Source organism: Euprymna scolopes, chromosome 5 (genome assembly GCF_053919585.1).
Source record: "Euprymna scolopes isolate OS-2025 chromosome 5, ASM5391958v1, whole genome shotgun sequence".
Lineage (NCBI taxonomy): Eukaryota > Metazoa > Mollusca > Cephalopoda > Sepiida > Sepiolidae > Euprymna > Euprymna scolopes.
In genome coordinates this window covers 144,177,056-144,187,674 of record NC_136486.1, presented here as the reverse complement: position 1 = coordinate 144,187,674, position 10,619 = coordinate 144,177,056, and positions in this window count along the sequence as shown.

Here is a 10,619-nt window from a genome sequence, read left to right as displayed (position 1 = left end):
AAGGTTTTGTTCGATGGACTTCTCGGTCGGCTCATTCCTTTTTAAAACTTTTTATATCACGTCTACATCATAATATCGGTTAACAACGGGAGGGGGCGCCTGTCTATTTATTTGCCCGACTTTGAAAAGATAAATATTCAACATTTTTCGATCACCGCATGTGCATTAAGGTTTTTCGTATAATAAAAGCGAAACTAATCCTGGCGGCATTTTTCCGGTCGCAATCGCCGGTAACGTCCGAAAGCAATCAGATTTGATCAACGTGGAGTTTCTCCTTATATCAGACAATTGCTATTCAATTTGGACAATTCCCCTTTTAATGGGAGCTGGTGTGCCCCACAACATCTTGGGGAAACAAAAATAATTAAAAAAATCCTACCCTGCAGTAAATAAAATACTCCCCCACAGTCAAAGTTGACCTCATTAAGTACAGGCACCTGCCAAGTTTTAATACTTAAATAAATTAAAACATGTTTCCGTTACTATTTCGTGGTGGCCCAGTTGTTAATGTCGCACTTTCTTTTTTCACACTTTAATTTCCAACTTCGACTCAAGGGTTCGGGTTCGATCCAACATACTTACCTACCAAAACTATTTTTATTTTAAACCCCCCCCCCGACACAAATACCCGAGTGCTTTGATTTACATAAAACCACACACACCTCCAAACACCCGGTCAACGCCGGGTACCCCCCGCTAGTATATCTACAAAAGTGAGAATGTGTGTGTGTGAGGAGACTTCTCAATCTATATACTCAAAGAATTTTTAATCTACAGACTTAAAATTTGCTATATAGTATATTCAGTCAACAGGGCTGCTAAGGGGTCAAAATTAAAAAATCGGTACTTTGAGGGCAATCGGATTTTTATCTGTTTGTCAACTGTCAACATAACAGCTTCCTCGTGTTAAGAATATGAAAACACTGTTTAAAGCTCTTGGCAAGTCGGTCTAATAATTATCGTACTTGACTTATTGTCTTTTGGTTTTGGTTTCGATCTCAGCTCGAGTATTTCTTTTAGTTAAAGCAAGTGAATTGTTTTTTTAAAAAAACATAATACTCGTAAGCACATATGCACATGTGTCAGTTTCTTTTTTTGTTTTTTTTTACTTCATGTTCTTTAAGAAAATTTAACGATACGTTTAATACCTACGGTATTTCTTTTTACAATAAATAAAAAATTCTGTATCAATTAAAATATAATATTTATGCGTATTTTAGGACCGGGCAACGCCGGCCTATCAGCTAGTTTAAGCTAATCCTGTTATTACTCCAGTTATCATTAGTTGTTTACCATAAAACTGCTTGGAGAACGCACATCTTATCTTTCTTTTAATAATATTATTTGAACTCATCCCCTTTTCCTTGTACCCATTTGTGAATTATTCCACGGATTTCTTCCTTTTGGATTACTTTGGACCATCTTCCAATTACGCGATTCCCTTGGATTTTACTTGTGGAAATGGAAATTTAACCAACATTTTTGGATTTTGGATTTTTGGATTTTACCGTTATTGGATATTTTACCCTTCATCAGACTATTCATTCACGTGAAATAACCTTTTTCTTCACCCTATACCCTCTGCTTCACTATTTGTTACCAAGTAAGACCTATTACTATGATTGTAGCTTCATCAAATACTTTTGCAAGCAAAATCCGATCCCGCATTTTGCTAAATCCTACCCTCTGATGAGAAGGAAAGTATTTTTTCGAAACCACGGATTAAGGACTACCCTCTTATTTAGTGGTTCATTTAAAAATTTCATATATTGTTAACTCTTTTTCAAAGTGTTTTTAACATGTTTTATTCACTACTTGTTCACACATATATATATATATATGTATATATATGTGTGTGTGTCTGTGTGTGTCTGTGTGTGTCTCTGTGTGTGTCTCTGTGTGTATGCCTTAAATGATTTATTGGAAAGAATCCGAAAGTGTAAGATAAAAAGTGTTACAGGGACTTAAGTAGTTGACGTTCTGTAACAATTCATGTTTATTTAACAAATTAATAAGCAAAAGACACCGTCAAAATTGAATTTAACGTGAAAACCGTAATTTGAGAAGAACAGCACCGTCAGTATTCTGTAAGACTCGTAAAAAAGAACAGAAAACAAATATACAGGATGGAACGATAAAATTGTCGCCCTAAAGAAAACAACACTACAGCTTTAAAACTTTTATTGAAAAACTCAATAACCTGATTATCTAGTAGTGCTGGAAGCTATTCAATGTAGCCGCATTCAACTTCAATTACCGCCCCGATACGGGCTCAGAACTGGATGCATGCCTTTTCCAAAAGTGCCAGCGTGAGCACGGCGAATACTCGGTGGATAGCGGCGATCAGGCTGGCTTCGGTGTTGTGAGAGGTCATATTAGTGATGTTCTCAATGTATGACAAAACATAGAAGTCTTCTGAAGAGAAGGAGGAGCAGTGAGGGAAGGGTACAAAGTCGTAACGCTCTCTCTGAAGTTAAACCTGGGTCTCTTTGGGCTTGTGGGCCGGCGTCGAGTCCTTCTGCCAAAACCAGGAACTGCTAGCGGCTAGCTGATTGCACCAGGGAATCACCACACTCTTCAGCACATCCAAATCCACTTTGGTGTTGACTTTCAAGCCGACTTCGTAGATGTGGCATGATGTGGCCCTCACTTAAAACAAACCAAATACCATAACCCTGGCCGGAAACTTCGTCCGTGTTATTTGTGGCAATCCAGCTATGCATTATTAGACAATGGTTCTGTTGTCAAAATTTTTGTTGCTTATATTTGATATCGATATTTTTGTATTCACTATTTTATAGGGCTGTTTCGTAGATATTAGTTGACCTGTTAAATGCATTTTCATCGCTTGAGTTATTACTGAGTCTACTTACGACTGAGTTAGGAATGTGTTTTATAATTGATGGTGGGTGGTTGGACTTAGGGTTTACGTAAATTGGAGTAGCGTTATCTTTTAAGTATGGTTCATATGTGTTTTTATCTAAGTTTAACGTGACGTCCATGTGGGATTATTCATTCTATATACCCCCACAAGCATATTCGATACTACGGATATCGGCCTATATAGAGATGAGGGACTAGCTATAATAAAAAACTCCAACAAAGTCAAGGGAGAAAACTTTAAGAAAATCATACACAAGGAAATGAAAAATTAGGCCTAAAAGCAGACGTATCAGCTAACATAAAAATAACAAACTTCCTGGATGTCAAAAGACATAGGAGAAAAAGAACTATAATTTGATATACGGCCCCATACAATCCAATATTAAAAACAAAACTTGGCAAGAAATTTCTAGATCTTATTGAAAAACACGTTCCCGCAACCAACTCCTTACACAAAATCTTCAATAAAAATACCTTGAAGTTATCTTACAGTTGTTGCGAAAATTTAGAGATGATAATTAAAGCACATAATAACAAAATACTAAATAAAAACAATGTAAACAACAACAAAATAAACAATAAAAAAGTAGACACCATGACAAAAATAAAACCAACACTAGCAGAAATAATAATAATAATAATAATAATAATAATAATAATAATAATAATAATAATAATGACAAACCAACCCCGGACAAGAAAAACCATACCATAAATAAAAATACTAATAACGAACAAGATAAATGCAACTGTAGACACCGCACACTTTGCCCAGTTCAAAATAAATGTCTAACAAAAAGTGTAGTTTATCAAGCAACAATATTTGCGAAAGAAAACCCGAATAACAAGAAATATTACGTAGGCATGCCTTCCTTAGATTTCAAAACCCAATACTATGACCACAAAAGTACATTAAAAAAAACACCGTATAAAAACAACAATAGCGAATAAATACTGGGAACTCAAAGAAAGCGGACATTCACCGGTAGTCGAATGGAAAATAATAAGACAAACTACCACGTGCAGACATTTAGACGACCCATGCAAAGTATGCCTTCATGAAAAATTTGCTATCCTGTACTTTAAAGAACCCCAAAATAATCTATTAAACTGTAGACGAGAAATAGCAAACAAGTGTGTTCACAAAATAAAACTTACTCTAGGATAGCGATACAAAATAGCTTTAAAACTAACAAAAACAATAGAAAACAAACAAATAAATAAATTAAATAAACATGAATATACATAAACGATCACACATATATGCATATATATATATGTATGTATGACGAATATATGTAAGCCTGACGAATCCTATAGTGGATGAAACGCCGAATATTCAGTGTAGCTTAATCACCGTATATATTTTATAAATTACTAACTAGCTCTACCTACGTATTGAGCACTTTTAAAGTAAATACTTAAAGTTTACGCATAAATCTAAAAAAAAAAAAAAAAAAAAAAAAAAATTAATTTTTATGTGAGTAAATGAAGTAGTTATATATATATATATTTATAATTTTTGGGGTTATTTTTTTTTACTTTTTATAAAATCAACGAAACTCTAAAATAAAGTAAAGATGAAAAGTTAAAATCTCTTAAAGTTCTCAATTGCAAGATAGCACGCCAGTGTTAAAAATTTCAGGGCATTGAAAGCTGGCAGGCAAACGATTTCCTCATTCAGGGGAATACTTATTCAGCCGAAGTACAAACGAAGTACAAATCGACCAGATGCGCGTGGACGCGCCAGTTTCAAAGTCATTTACTATCGAGCTAGATGCCGTAAAAACATCACATAAGATATTTAAAAGGAAAGAATCTTGGAAGAAATTGAGAACTTAAATGAATTCGTCACCAAACGTCCACTGGATTAAATCCACGTGAGGAATATTAATTCATACGTGGAGTTTTCTCTCTTTTTATGTGTTTTTTATTATGCTCTTTTTCCTTTTTTAATAAAGGAAATCCACAAATCGCAAAACTTGAGGATTTTTGCCCTACTGGGTTAAGCTTAAACCACAGCTTGCAAAACTGAAGTAAAATCCATGGCTCGCAAAAACACAACTGTCTCGTGGCGTAGGGTGCCCTCTTGCATCAAGTTTTTCTCCATCCGAAAGAAAAAATATTCTCATTTCTCTCGGTGACTTCCTCAAGTTAGTAACTCCAAACTTAAAGCCCTGGTTTGTTTTCATTCAGGAGCGGGAATACTAATTATTTATAAATTCGTACAGACAGGTAATTAGTTTAGAACGCCCGTGTTATGTTTTTTTTTTAGTTTTGCCTTTTCTTGTCTGTTAGACATTACGCGTTTCGATGCGATTTATTTCCATTGCATTTTTTTACCATCAGTGAAGGAATTCTTTTCACGTTTGTTGTTGATTAAGAAGTAATTTCTCTAACACTTGTCGGTTCTGGGCAAGTGCATCTGTCCACGCACTAAAGGTTAATTAATGATAATTAATAAGGGTTAATTTGATTGGCCAAATTCCATCGTCTGATTTACAGTTTATGCAGGCTCCGTCTGCCTACGTAACTAAGCGAAATAAGACAATGGCAGCGTCTACAGCAAGTTGATCTGGTATCGGCTGGCATTAGGAAAATCATATGAGGTAACATGTGCGTGGTTTTGTTTGCGAAACCGTCAAATATATTGCAAATTGATAGTTTTTTTACAATTTTTTACTCCGAGAAGTAAATACTTGCAAGTATCGTGAAAAAATAGTTTTGCGTTATTCTGTCATTCCATCAAATTAGTAAAAATAAAGGAGCGTTTGTTAAATGAAGCTGTAAACGCAATCGAGTTACTTACGGGCGTCGATGTCATGGTCGAGTGGGAGAAATGCCGACTGTTAACACGACGGTTCTAGGTTCAATCCTTGGCTTGGGAGAGATGCTAGTCTAGCGGCACTGATGTGTTGTGATACAAAGAAACAGGACTGTGTTTCGATAACTACATATATATATATATATATATATATATATATATATATATATATATATATATATAATATAAAGCTGAATGTCTGTCTGGTCACGAATAGGCTCCTTTATGGTTGACTATTAAAAAAAAAATGATTACATATAATGATAGAAGATGTATCGAGACACAGGAATAGGTACGTTTTATCTGGCAGAACGGTGATTCATTAAAATTGTGGGGTCTGCGTTCGCGCCTGGTCCACAAACTATGGAAATAAAAAAATTAAAAAAACCGTTTACAAGGTTTTTGATATAGATGTACATAAGAATACTTTGATAAGTATGTTTTATCTTAAATAGGGATGGTATAATAAAATTGTGGGGTCTGCGTTCGCGCCTGGCCTCCATAGAATGGAAATAGGCACACACTGTAATAAAGACTTTTCATATCTATCTGCGTAAGTATACTTTGATAATTATGTTTCAGTTTAAAGAAATATGGTATAATAAAATTATGGGGTGTTCGTTCGCACCTGATCTCCATAGAATGGAAATATGTCACAAAGTTTAAGTTTTTTTTTTTATATAGATCCATAGAATATTGTGATAAGTGTTTCAGTGTGAACAGGTATGGTATAATAAATTATGGAGTTTATCAATTTTATTTTTACTTTCATCATATTTTGCTTTGGTTTTGATACCCCCAAAATCGAAGCTATCTCTTTACAACCCTTCCTTTTCATAACCTATCATACTTTTATAAATCAGAGTCCATTTTCTGTAGGCTGCTTTTGAACCCAGTCAACAACAGGTACTTTGGCTTGTGTGTATATATATATATATATATATATATATATATATATATATATATATATATATATATATATATATATGCATAAAATAAAAATACCAGCGATTGTTGACGTTATGTTGTTTTGAAAAAAGAAAAAAAACAAATGAATTTATGAAATGATCAACAATTCGTCTCTATTGCAGAGGACATCTTCAGTATATTAAAAGGAAAAATGTAGAAGAATGAAAACGATCATAGACTATACCTAAATGAAAAGGAAACAGTGTTTACGTATGGTCTATGATCGTTTTCTTCTTCTGCATTTTTCCATTTTGATATCCTAAAGATGTCCTCTGCAATAGAGACGAATCGTTGATCATTTCATAAATTCATTCGGTTTTTCTTTTTTCAAAACAACAACAACAACAACAACAACACACACACGCACACACACACACACATATATATATATGTGCTTAATTTGACACACACGCATATATATATATGCATATATATAATAATAGAATATCAACATGCAAATTACATGCTATTAAATACTTATCGAACAACTCCAAAAATTATTTTATTTACTTTATACCACTTCATTTTATAATGCTCTGCGTTAAACGATTTCTTTTGAAATTATATCATTCTATACAACAAAAGCAATATCTTTTTTAAATCTGACATCACAATAATTTTCCAGGCAGAGACGAAATAGTAAACACTTACAGAACACACACGGAAACGCTTCAATTTTGCCTGAATCTGCACAGAAGATATGTGTTTGGTCATATCTATTTTTATGCAGACATAGTTTAGATAATTGCTGTCGTTAAGAAGTAAGCTTTTGAGGATTAAATGAATTTGAATTTTTTTAAATAGTAAATATAGAAAGTACTTTTTTACATAAAGGAAGTGGCCTTTCGTTAGATAAAACCCATTAAAAGAACAGCATGTGGAAACGCATTCGGGGTATAATTTCGACAGCGATATTCGTTTTCTCTTTTATTATACATTGCTGGGTGGATGAAATTCTCACGAAAAACGGGTGAAAAAAGAAAATTGTTTTTGCTTTGCACTTGAGATTATTATGATTAAAGGTCGTTTTAATGTCAAATTAATATCAAGCTAGTGTCAACGCTGACCTAGGCTGACTTCCATGGCTGTCCTGTCGAGAGAATCGAAGAATCACACCGCGCGTATGAACGCACCTGTTCGATTGGGATGTCTGAGAGCTAACAAATGAGGTGGAATTCACTGATTGGTCTTGGTAATGAGGGGAATCGTCCAAACTGTCCTACTTACTTGAGTATACGAGGGGCGTGCAATAAGTATTGCCCCTGACCCACATTCAGTTGTTTGATCTAGCTGAAATTTTGTATGTGCAATGATTTAGATCTCTACGGGTATGTGGCAAATTACAGCTCTGGACTAATTGTGGTTTCTGTTTTAGAGATGTTTGAACTGAGTCAGATGTGAAATGGAGCCTGTTGAATGTCGAGCAGTGATCCGGTTTTTGTATTTGAAAGGACGAACACCATAGGAGACTTTTGATAAAATGAAAGAAACTTATGGTGATAATGCCCCATCATGTGACCTTGTAAAACGCTGCATTGTGAATTCAAACATGGCCGGAAGTCTGTGGAAATAGCTTCCAGACCTGGTGTCCCCCTTCTGCCATTAATGAGGCATTTGCCTGTCAAGTTGAGGCTGCCATTTTGGGAAATCGGCGCATTACTATTCGCCAAATAACCCAAGATGTCAAGATTAATCCAGGGTCTGTGGAAACTATCATTCATGACCATTTGCATATGCATAAGGTGTCTGCCAGATGGATTCCCAAGTTGCTCACACCATTCCAGAAGCGAGAACGCGTCGAGTACTCGAGGATAAATTTGGAGATGTGCCAAGAAGATGAGTCAAAGTTTTTCAAAAGACTGATTACACAGGAAAAACCTGTGCCCATCTCTATGATCAAGAGACCAAAGCTCACTCAATGCGGTGGAAACACTTGGACTCACCACCCCCAATGAAGGCAAGGGTGCAGCCCTCCGCTGGCAAGGACAGGCTCACAGTCTTCTGGGACCAGAATGAGCAGTGATGACAGATTTCCTGGCAAAGGGTACTACAATTACAGGAGCCTATTATGCTTCACTTTTAAGGAAATTAAGGGAAGCTATCAAAATCAAGAGGCGGGGCAAGATCAGCAAATGTACTCTCCTCCTGCAGGTCAACGCTCCGGTCCACAACTCGCATGTCGCCAGATCAGAAGCACGGGCGTGTGGTTATGAAATCCTTCATCATCCTCCCTACTCTCCTGACATTGCACCCTCTGACTTTCACCTCTTCCCAGCCATGAAGTTGTTTTTGAAAGGAAAGCGTTTCCCAGATGATGCAGCCTTGATTTCTGAAATCACGTCGTTGTTGGAGGACCAACCTGGGGTGTTCTACAAAAACGATCTCCAGAGCTGCATCAAACGATTGGAGAAATGCTTAACTCTGGGTGGTCCCTATGTAGAGAAAGACTGTGCCAAGTTTCGTTGCTCTATAACTATGGGAAGTGGGTCAGGGGCATTATTTATTGCACGCCTCTCGTAAAAGGTGCTACGCAGTTAAAAATCGGGAAAGACAGAGATTCGGTGCGTCTTTTTAGGACCCCTACCCTGGAGAAACACAGTACGTTTTCATGGTATCACCTCGGTCTCGTTTAAATAAAATCGCGATTTGTTAACCAGAAAGTTTTTTTTCTTTGTAGAGACTTCTAAAAGAGAGAAACTTGAAAGGGAAGCCGACAGACGAAACACGGGTTGAGATTTCTAGGACGCGCACATTATAATGTTTTTATATAATAAAAAAACCTATAGGCTTATTGACTTGGACAAATGAATATAAACCTTAAAAAATATCAACATTAGAGCAAGTAATAACGCATATCTATTCATATCGGGTAAACCATTGTGGTTTTTGTCTATCGGGGTGATTTCGTTGCTCATAAACTATAGGTGTTTAACTTGATTTTTTTTATTAACTTCGTCTCTGCAAATAATATGAATCTGACTATTTTCTTTGAAAAATAGAGCTTTTAAATGTAATTCATTTTATTTCTTTTATATCTGTTGCTTATCAGTGATAAAAAACAGTCAAAAATGGGTTCAATTGCAGCAGTTTCATAGTTCCCGCTTCTCTTATGCTGTCCTTTAGTCCTCAAATTTTATAAGTGATGGTTCTGACAAAGGGAAATAACTGCTTGATTTCTGAATTGAAGTTTTGTTTACACGAAGTGGCTTTATGCCTTGTTTGAAGCGATTTCAATTAAAAGAAACATTAGAAACTGAACCTTATATTCAGAGGAAAAATTATGAATTAAAATAACCAAATTATTATTAATGAAAATGGACCAAAAACTACTAGCACAAATTTACATTGACAAATAGTATTTATAATCTCAATCAAACATGTTGCATTTGTTCTTTTAAACGTCATCATGTTCACTGGTAATTATTCATTTCACTCCTATGACGAGAAGATGAGTCAAAGGGTTAGAAATGCTGAATTTGTAAAAACAGCGCACTAAAGAAAGAGCGTTATGACAGAACAAATATTGCTCCGGCATTACTCGGTACGGGCGCCGCGGGCCAATAACAATAAACAACCCCCTGGTAAAATGGCGAACAGGTAAAGCCCGAAAAGTTGAACTTCTTAGATTTCTTAGAACACATAGGATCAGTGAATTTCTCGACAGTCTCTTCGTTTCTAGAGCAATAGCTCTTGACATACCCAAGGCTTGTGATAGGTAAAACATAAAGGTCTATATAGATTTCCAGCTATGGAATAAAAATCAGAAGATCATCGTACCAACGTTAGCATCTATCAGGATTCCATCCTAGACCTAACTCTCATCTTGATCCTCATCAGTAATCTTCCAAATAACCTTCTTAGATCATTCGTAGACATTTATGCAGATAACACCCACATTGCAAGGCTGTGCAATGACCAAAATCTTCTTGATTCTTTCTGTTCT